At 48.7% G+C, this 10,949-nt stretch overlaps 1 protein-coding gene across 3 annotated transcripts in view; it reads right to left on the bottom strand.

Moving 5' to 3' along the window:
• PRDM10 (PR/SET domain 10) overlaps positions 1–10,949 on the bottom strand; it is a 99,245-nt gene that overhangs the window by 87,344 nt on the left and 952 nt on the right. Inside the window, exon 1 of one of the 3 annotated variants that reach the window (XM_089660081.1) lies at positions 4,272–4,292. The exons of the other annotated variants lie outside the window; for them this stretch is intronic. The gene's annotated coding sequence lies outside the window, so the exon portion shown is untranslated. Of the gene's footprint in view, positions 1–4,271; positions 4,293–10,949 lie in introns of those variants that run through there. 3 annotated transcript variants of the gene reach the window in all.

Below are 10,949 nucleotides of genomic sequence, written 5' to 3' on the forward strand. Positions count from 1 at the left end.
GCTGGTAGGGGGCACGTGCACGCAGGCAGTGCTGTGATTAGACACAGCACAAGCCAATCAGCTGGTGCCAGCCAATGGCTGACTGCCGGCACCCGCTGATCTGAGGAAGAAGACAAAACAGAGCTCTGCGTATGTAAACAATGCAGAGCTCTGTCCTGTCAGTGGGGATGTGCCAGTTTTTGTTTCCCTGCAAAACAGGGAATAAAAACCATTACATCCCTTAGTAAAAGCAGCACACACACACAGTACACACAAACACTGGTTAGGCAAACATTTAACCTTTTGATCACCATAGATGTTAATCCCTTCCCAGCCAGTGTCATTAGTACAGTGACAGCAAAGATTTTTAGCACTGCAAACTATATTAGTGTCACGGATTCCCACAAAGTGTCAGACTGGCTGCCATACTATCACAGCTTTGCTATAAGTCGCTGATCGCCCTGTTTAATATACTTTGAGGAAATACCAATTGGCCAACCAATGTAACCAATCTAAACGGCCAATCAATTACATCTTTACATTAACCGCTTGCCTACAGGGCACTTATACCCCCTTCCTGCCCAGGCCAATTTCCAGCTCTCAGCGCTGTCACACTTTGAATGACAATTGCGCGGTCATGCAACACTGTACCCATATGAAATTGATACAATTTTTTTGTGACAGATAGAGCTTTATTTTGGTGGCATTTAATCACCTCTGGGTTTTTTATTTTTTCTTAAACAAACCAAAAACCATTGAAAATTTTGAAAAAAAAATTTTTTTTCTTAAGTTTTTGTTCTAAAATTTTGTAAATAAGTGATTTTTCTCCTTCACTGATGTGCGCTAATGAGGGTGTAGCGATGGACACTGATAAGATGCACTGATGGACACTGATAAGTGGCACTGGTAGGTGGCACTGATGGGCATTGACAGGCAGTGTTAGGTGGCACTGACTGGCACTGATAGGTGGCACTGATTGGCATTGATAGGTGGCACTGATGGGTGACGCTGAAAGGCAGCTCACATGGGCATTGATATGTGGCATTGATGTGGCACTGACAGCTGGCACTATTGGACACTGACAGGTGGCACTTCTAGGGCCACAGTGATCATCAGTGCCCTGATGATCATTGTACATGTCCCCTCCGCACAATGCCGATTACCAGCTCTCCTCTCCTCTTGAGCTGTCAGCGTGACAGCTCGAGAGGAGAGAAATGCCGATAACCGGCATTTCCGTGTTTACATGCGATCAGCTGTGATTGCACACAGCTGATCACATGACCGAGCCGACATCTTCGGCTCTTTCCGTGGATCGATGATCCGCTGTGTCCGAGGGACACAGCGCACCACCGATCGCCGCGCACTGCGTGAGCCGCGCATGCGCGGTGAGAATGGAAGGACGTCAAATGAAGGCCTATTAGAACGAGAGAACCACCTTGCGCCCGTCATTGGACTATATGGCGGGCGGGAGGAGGTTAAGGAACCTTTACAGCAAATGCAATTTCCCAGCCAAGCCGGTTACTATTAGAAATCTGCACATTTAATGGCAGCCGACTTGTAAACGAATGACAGAAGATAAAACTGAACAAAGGCAAACGGAGAAATGTGTAGAGCAGAGTCGGAAGGAAGGTCTAGTAAGTAACAGCAGAGGTCCTGCAATATTAGAGCGGCTCCCGCTGCTAGCGTGCGGCTCCCCTCTCAGTGGAGGGCTTTGTACTAAAACATTCCCTCTCTACGGAAATCTCGCATACAGAAGACATAATGAAATGGAGCAATAGCTGAAGGCTTAATCAGTGCTTAGAGGAGGCAAACAAAATACGTTCTTTGTGATTTATCCTCTGTACACATCGCTGAGATAAAAAAGTAAAGCGTTTTGGAAGCGTACCTTTCCAATGTCCTATTCCTGAGCGAGAAATGAGACTTTGTTACATGAAAGGGATGGAAGGCAGATCTGGGCTGGAATGGGGAATACAAACACTTGCACAGCACAATTTCTAAGTAGCCGACACCCTGGTCTATACAGGAGGAATTTGTATGTTGAAAAAAAAAAAAAATAATAATTGTATGATCCATCATGATATATGTGCCTTCCAATCAGTCAAGTGATCTGCGCCTGTGAACTCCAATCAAATTAAAGCCGCAATTCCATCTGCTTAAAGCGGAGCTCCACCCAAAAGGGGAAGTTCCGCTTTAAGGACTGCTCCCCATTAAGGATTGGCACTTTTTGGCATTTTTTCCATAAAACCTTTCCACTTTCATTACACACCTTATTTTATATCCAGTGATGTCATCACTGGGCCTCTGATTTTCTATGCAATGCATACAGATCATGACTAGTGGGAGGGGCTGGCAGGGAGCTGTACATAACCTCCTGATAACATCACAGCTCCCTGCCTCAGTACTCCTCTCAAGAGTCTGCAACCCTGAGGAAAGCAATGGGCTGGTTCTTGGGAGGAGTTATGCAAATATCAAAAAACCTTGATAGGTTGCTGTCAATCTGGAGGAGTGGGGGTTCCTGGGCAGGCTGTATTACCATAAAGAACACTAGGACTAGGTAACATCCATATGTGATGCTGATCCTCAATGATTTACAGAACTGTAATCCAATGAATGAGAGGGGCGGGTCAGGGACAGTAAAGCTCGGGAGTAAAGAGATAGATGATGCTGGACATCCTCCAGCCAGAATATGAGGTGGGCTGTATCTGACTTGAAGCAACTCACAATATGCAGTGAAATCACAGAAAGCAATTTCAGTACAAAAGGTAAATGTCAGGGATCATCGCGACGCTGGTCCCGGCGCAGGCGCAGTGCGCCGCCTGGTGCAGGGACGCAGGCACTAGGTCTGGGCGGCCGCGGCATCCGAACTCGCGCATGCGCACTAGAGGCCGCGGGCGCACGCCTAGCACCAATGACAGCGCAGGGTGCGATTTTTAAACAGCCCTGAACTGTCATTGAGTGCCGTCTGGTCTTTTCTGCATTCCTGTTACCTGTGAACCTGTATCCTGATTGTTGCTGACCCGGATTGTCCTTGACCATGCTGTTTTCTCCTGCTCTGACCCTTGGCTTGCCTGACCTCTCTCCTGGATGCCCCCTATCGGATCCGATCTTCTGTTGCTGACCTGGCGTGTGCCCTGACTATTCTCTGCCCGCTGCTTTGTACCGCACCATCCCCACGGCTACCGACCCGGCTTGTCTGACCTCGCACCTGCTCAGCCATCCATCCATCCCATCGGGGTCACCCGACCTCCTCATATCAGACTCTCCCCTGTGGGAGCCCTTGGCGAACACCCCTACCACTGGTGGGTGTACTCAGTAGTCACGACCTGGTCTCAGAGCGCTCCAAGTCCATCCCCACCATCAAGGGCCCTGGTGAACAAGTGCTCTGGGGCTTAGATTCCATACTCTGGGGGCACCTGACCAGTGGAGTGCTAGTGGTACCGCCAGGCGGTCCGTTACAGTAAATCTATACAACTGTGCAAGACTGAGGGGAAGGCTGGAGCTTTAAGTGGTTATAAATGCTTCCATATACCCAGTGAAGTGACTGGCCTCGGGTGATACACAGAGATGAAACAAATCCTCCTACACAGGTTGTTTGTGTTTATCTGCAGCCCTTTCCACAGTCCTTCAAAGTGCCAAATTTACACAGCATGTCTACATTTCAGAGGGCTGGGATTTGACACACTGCACAGCACAAATAGGAGAGCTGAGTGTAATCTGAGATCCAAGTGGAGAAAAAGGACCACACACACACACCCCCCCCCCCCACCTGCTGTCAGCATAGACATCGGAATTGACTCATGCAGATATCAGAGAGGCGAGGGCAGACAGAATTCACACTAGGTGGCTTGGATCAAGGTAAATACACACTATAGAGGGATATGCTTTGTTCATTTTTCATTTCAGAGGTTTACCACCACTTTAAGCCCCTCTATGATCAACATTGAAAGAAATAAAGTCAATAAAATGCAAAAGAGGCTGTGCGTATGTGAAGGGATCCGATGAGGAAAGTGTCAGGGTCTGCGTCCCTTTAAAAGTGATTTACTTTTGGGAGTATTTCACATTTTTTATGTGGGGGGGGGGGGGGGGGACCAAAATGTGACTTGTATCTAGTGAGCCGATGACACATCTCTGTGAGGCGTTGCCTTATTACATTGAATTTTACAGGAAATGACAGCGCTGCAGATTGAAAAGGAAAGGTCATTTTCCATAACATGCAGTTACAATATGACTTGTGCAGCATTTGTATACACTGTATTATTTTTTGGGGTTTTTTTCCATGAAAGTGGAGTTACCCTTTAACTCAGTCTTGTTGATTCCCACCGTCTACCAGGATGCAGAGCGGTACAGGTGACAGCACTATCCCATCTTCACCTGAGTGCACAAAGAATCTGCATCACCACATTGCTCATTCATTGCCCGATGAACAGGTAGGACGCAGGAAACTCCAATACCACAATAAGGAACGGTGTCACTGACTTAGGCCCCTTTCACACAGATGTCATCCGTTCAGTCAGGTTTTTCTCAAAGAAAAAACGGATTCAGTTTTCACCAGTCTACATCCATTTCTGCATCAGTTTTTATTTCTAGTTGTTTACATCCATTCCGTTTCAACGGATCTGGATGTTGGCTGTTCCGTTTAAAAAAAAGGGACCTGAGCTTGAAGCCTGCAGTGCTGTGCAGGACCACCTTTGCTGTGTTTTACTGTAACTTTTTGCACTTGATTCAGCTGTGAGACTGTTACTTTATTATGGACTGTTTTTACATGTCAGTTGCAGCTTAACCAATCAAAAAAAAAAAAAGGAACTGAACGGATACATATGTAAATGGATCAAGGCTTGACAAATTTGCTTTGAATCTTGGAGCCAGATAAAAAAGTTAGGAGCCAGTTTTTTTTTTCTCAACTAACAAAGCTTTACTTTTTGTTCAGAGTATAAAATGGCAGAATAAAATAAAAGCTATAAATGACTTCTACTTACCCTGCCAGTCCCATGAGGAAGGTAATTATAGGCAATTTATGACTTATTTAAATATCAGACAGGTGTCTCGTTAAGTTACACAGCTACTGAATGAGACGCCATTCTCACTAGGACATTTCAAGTCTCTTGATATTACTATAAAATTTCAGTAAACACACTTAAGTTCATTTTAGGCCACAAAAACGCTAGAAATTCAGGGATGTGTGATTTGTATCACCCAACAGGACATGCAGTTCCAGGCACTGGGCAGGTAGATTTCACTGAGGCCCCCCCATCGCTATGTCTCCTGGGATCCACTTGTCAATCTGCGGGCCAGGGACCAGCTCACATTCAATGGAGCCCAAAGGAGACATGCAGGGTCTTTTAGACCCTACATGTCTCATTTAACCACCTCCCGTCTGGCCCATGTATATAAACGCCTGGAAGGGAGCAGTGCAGGGGCGGGTGGCTGTTTATAAACGTCCTCCCCGCTTCTCTGCTTGTGTGCGCTCCCTGGGAGGACACAGTGGAACACTGATCGCTGTATGGGACCTCTGTGTGAGGTCCCAATCATGTGATCACGGATTGGCCAATCAGTGATCACATGAATAGTAGTAAGCAAGATGTCACTTCTGACATCATTGCTTACTACGTGTGAAATCTGTGAATGATCACAGAGGTCACATGGTACAAGGCTATTCACAACAGCCTTGTACCATGTGACAAGCTGTGACCAATCACAGCTCTCACAGTATTCCTCAATGGCTACAAGAATGCAGCCAGAGAGGAGAAATGATTGCTTTTACAGCCTTTATGGGTATAAAAGCAATCAGTGTAAAAAAAAAAATAAATCTTCATATACACCCCCCCCCCCCCCCCCAAGTAGTACAGTGTCACTATGGTGACAGTATCTTAAAAAAATAAAATGTAAAAACAATTTTAGAAAATTATAATTTTTGGTTATAAACTAATTTGGGGGGGGGGTTTTACTAAAAACAACACTGAATAAATTTTGACCAAGATTTATGAAGAAAGATTACCGTATTTTCCGGCGTATAAGACGACTTTTTGACCCTTGAAAATCTTCTCAAAAGTCGGGGGTCGTCTTATACGCCGGTATACGGCATGCTGACACTTTTTAGGGGGGCGGTGCAGTGCCGCCGCCGCCCCCCCCTTCCAACGGAAGTGAAACTAAGTACAGGGGTAGGCAGGGGCTTCTGTTTCTTACCTGGCTCCGGTCCCACGACGATCCGGTCCAGGAAGCGCAGCTGCTCCTTCCTTCAGTTCGGCCACTGGATGTTTGTGCGGCTGCTCGGCTCCGCCTCCTCACCGGTGATTGGCCGCCAGAACTGTAGCTCAGGAAAGGCACACAGGCGGCCAATCACCGGGGAGGAGGCGGAGCCGAGCGGCCCCGCGAAAATCAAGTGAAGGTAAGTGTGCCGTGCACAGGTGCTGCTGCAACCATATATGCTTGCTGCAGCAGCAGCACCATACTGAACAGGGGTCAGCAAGTGTCGGTGGGAGGAATAGTGCCCCATCATTGGTGTCACTGATACCAATGATGGGGCATTATTCCTCCCACTGACACCGACGATGGGGCACTTCCCCCCCCCCCACTGACACCAACGATGGGACACTATTCCCCCCCCACTGACACCAACGATGGGGCACTATTCCACCCCCCACTGACACCAATGATGGGACACTATTCCCCCCACTGACACCAATGATGGGGCACGATTCCTCACACTGACACCAATGATGGGGCACTATTCCTCCCACTGACGCCAATGATGGGGTGCTATTCCTCCCACTGACACCAATGATGGGGTGCTATTCCTCCCACTGACACCAATGATGGGACACTATTCCTCCAACTGACACCAATGATGGGGTGCTATTCCTCCCACTGACACCAATGATGGGACACTATTCCTCCCACTGACACCAATGATGGGGTGCTATTCATCCCACTGACACCAATGATGGGACACTATTCCTCCCACTGACACCAATGATGGGGTGCTATTCCTCCCACTGACACCAATGACTGGGCACTATTCCTCCCACTGATACTAATGATGGGGCACGATTCTTCCCACTGGTGTGCATTGGAAGAGGGGTAGTCTTATACGGCGAGTATAGCCCAAACACTACATTTTAACAGGAAAAGTAGGGGGGTCATCTTATACGCCCAGTCGTCTTATACGCCGGAAAATACGGTAATTATTTGCAAAATTTTATAAGAAAAACACTTTTTTTTTCAAAATTTTTGGACTTTTTCATTTATATAGCAAAAAAAATTTAAATCCCAGTGGTGAATAAATACCACCAAAATAAAGTTTTATCTGTCTCAAAAAAATTCATATGGGTACAGTGTTGCATGACCGCGCAATTGTCATTCAAAGTGAGATAGCACCGAAAGCTGAAAATTGGCCTGGACAGGAAGGGGGTAAAAAGTGTCCAGACTTGAAGTGGTTAAGAGAACCTGTCACCAAAGAACCATCACATGGGGACTTTTTGTCCCCTATGGAAAAATGTCACTAGCACACCGATGATCACCAATATGGGTCCAAAGGTTTTAATGAACGATCACATAGTTACAGCAAGGCAATGTTTCGGTGACCGCCCCATGCCTGATGAAGGGGTCCTTGGAGACTCTGAAACATTGCCTTGCTGTAACTATGTGATCGTTCATTAAAACCTTTGGACCCATATTGGTGATCCTCGGTGTGCTGGTGACATTTTTCCTTGCTGATTTTGTTCGGTTCCAGGCGGCGGTCGCTGCAGCACCCACTTATACACACAGCCATTTTTAACGCAGGAACATGTGCGTTTGGATTGTACACTTGCACTTTTGTCCCCTATGTGACAAAAAAAAAAAATGTAGGCAAAAAAGGTTTTATTGTAAAAGGTTACACCCAGGGGCGGACTGACAACTCATGGGGCCCCCGGGCAATAGGGGATCATGGGGCCCGTGTCCTCGCCCACACTCAAATCACACCCAAAAAAGCCAAAAGGTACCAGGGACATCTCATAAGGCCCCCTACTGACCTCGGGCAGTGCCCGAGTTCCCCAACGGTCAGTCCGCCCCTGGTTACACCCTAGCACAACCCCCGCCCCAGAAGTTTTGAGCCCCCAACCCATACGCATGAACATAAACAAGTCGGGGTGCCTACGCGTGAAAACAGTGATTTCGACGCATGTTACATATTGCCACACACGCCAGAATGAGAGCAATAATTATAGAACCAGACCTCCTCTAACACTAAACCAATGACCTAAAAGTGTCACCTATAGAAAATATAGGGTACTGAAGTTTGTCGCCATTTCATGAGTGCACACAAACATAAGGTTTGACATATTGGGTGTCTATTTACTTGGTGCAACCTCATCTTTTCTGATTCACCAAAAAAATGGGCAATTTATTTCTTTTTTGTGCCCTAAAATGAACTTAAGTGTACTTTTTACCGAAATTTTACGTTTTCTAGACCTTTGCGGTAATATCGTGCGACATAAAAAAAATCGGAACTACCACTATTTTATTCTGCAGGGTCTCTGCTTTCAGAAAATATATGTTTGGGGGTTTTGTGTAATCTTCAGGCCCAAAACGATTTTTTTTTAGCAGCGAATCGGTGGCCATTACACTACAAGGTCTCTCTCCTCCCTGCTAGTCCCTGTGTGCGGTGCTGGAGACAGGGGAGGAGGTGATATGCAGCGCAATGTTGAAAACATGAAAAGTTTAGTCACCATAAAGCCCGTTTTGTTTTTAAAAGCCCCAAACTTTCCTAAAAGCACCACAGATTTAAATATGGTTTTGGTTAAAATGTATTTTATTTTTTATCTGGGCAAGTAGATTGTCACGCTGGTTTAGTCCCTTGGACAAGTAGTTATTTAAAAACTGTACACACCCCTGAAATTACCCAATTTTTTTGTAAAATATTAAAGATGAGGTTGCACTGAATAGGATGCAATTTCTAATTGCCATTGGCGACCTGGCGCCTGGGATTTGTCAAGCCCTGAAATGGATACTCATCCGGTTGTTGTCCATAGAGATGAATTAATGGATGAAAACCGGACAGATGGAAGGGCCGCGTGAAAGGGGTCTATGCAGAGAGAAATACGCACAGGTACGCTTCGCTCCGGCCACCCCCCCCCCCCCCCCCCACAGGTACGCTTCGCTCCGGCCACCCCCCCCCCCCACAGGTACGCTTCGCTCCGGCCACCCCCCCACAGGTACGCTTCGCTCCGGCCACCCCCCCCCACAGGTACGCTTCTCTCCGGCCACCCCCCGCACAGGTAAGCTTCTCTCCGGCCACCCCCCGCACAGGTAAGCTTCTCTCCGGCCACCCCCCGCACAGGTACGCTTCGCTCCGGCCACCCCCCGCACAGGTACGCTTCTCTCCGGCCACCCCCCGCACAGGTACGCTTCGCTTTGGCCACCCCCCGCACAGGTACGCTTCTCTCCGGCCACCCCCCGCACAGGTACGCTTCTCTCCGGCCACCCCCCGCACAGGTACGCTTCTCTCCGGCCACCCCCCGCACAGGTACGCTTCTCTCCGGCCACCCCCCGCACAGGTACGCTTCTCTCCGGCCACCCCCCGCACAGGTACGCTTCTCTCCGGCCACCCCCCGCACAGGTACGCTTCTCTCCGGCCACCCCCCGCACAGGTACGCTTCGCTCCGGCCACCCCCCGCACAGGTACGCTTCTCTCCGGCCACCCCCCGCACAGGTAAGCTTCTCTCCGGCCACCCCCCGCACAGGTAAGCTTCTCTCCGGCCACCCCCCGCACAGGTAAGCTTCTCTCCGGCCACCCCCCGCACAGGTAAGCTTCTCTCCGGCCACCCCCCGCACAGGTAAGCTTCTCTCCGGCCACCCCCCGCACAGGTACGCTTCGCTCCGGCCACCCCCCGCACAGGTACGCTTCGCTCCGGCCACCCCCCGCACAGGTACACTTCTCTCTGGCCACCCCCGCACAGGTACGCTTCTCTCCAGCCACCCCCGCACAGGTACGCTTCTCTCCAGCCACCCCCAGACAGGTACACCTCCGGCAGATGTTTCCTGGACACAGGATCGTCTACCAAGGTGTACAGAAAATATTTTTTTTCCTTAACTTTAGAATGGAGACCCGTCTGGTTTTTATTGCGGTGTCCCTGTCAGGGAGACTTGCTCTATTTATAGTGGTGTCCCCAAGATAGAAAGTGAAGGAGAATCCAAAATGTTAGTTGTCACCAGAACAGGAAAATGAGGGGAGATCATCCAATGGGGGCACCTGTTCTAGTGACAAGGAAGAAGCCCCCTCACTACTGTTGTGTTTGTGGGACAGGAAGTGAGGGTAAATCTTCCCCATGGAACACAGACAGGGGGGCCCCCTTTCCAGTGACATCCCAGGGGCCCATTATTATTGTATTATCACCAGCACTCTGGATTTTCATGTTGGGCCCCTGGAATGTCAGTTCTGGAGGGGCCCCTACACAAGATCACATAACCTCCAATGCTGAGCTAATACTAGTTATATAGGCCCAGCACAGCTTGCCACTAGAGGGGCCCCAGGACAAACAAGTTCGACAATCAGCACTTAGGGGCCCCCTTAACAGTGCAATGCCAGGGCCCATAATTATTGTACTGGAAGCCTAGTATAAGTATTCTCACTAGTACTCCAATGTTGGGCCCCTGGTATGTCATCTCTGGAGGGGCCACTTACTGTACTGGAAGCCTAGTATAAGTATTCTCACTAGTACTCCAATGTTGGGCCCCTGGTATGTCATCTCTGGAGGGGCCACTTACTGTACTGGAAGCCTAGTATAAGTATTCTCACTAGACTCAAAGCCAAAGGACACAGCTAAGCCCCACCCTTTGAGCTCCCTGACAATCAGCCCTTAGGAGCCCCTTCAGCAGTGACGACCCAGGGGCCCATTATTATTGTATTATCACCAGTACTCTAGATTTCTACAGGGGCCCCTGGAGGGTCACTACCAAAGGACAAAGCTGAGCCCGCCCCCAGACAGGTGCCT

The sequence above is a fragment of the Staurois parvus genome, unplaced genomic scaffold (genome assembly GCF_062004578.1).
Source record: "Staurois parvus isolate SC_StPar_1 unplaced genomic scaffold, SC_StPar_1.0 ptg001200l, whole genome shotgun sequence".
Lineage (NCBI taxonomy): Eukaryota > Metazoa > Chordata > Amphibia > Anura > Ranidae > Staurois > Staurois parvus.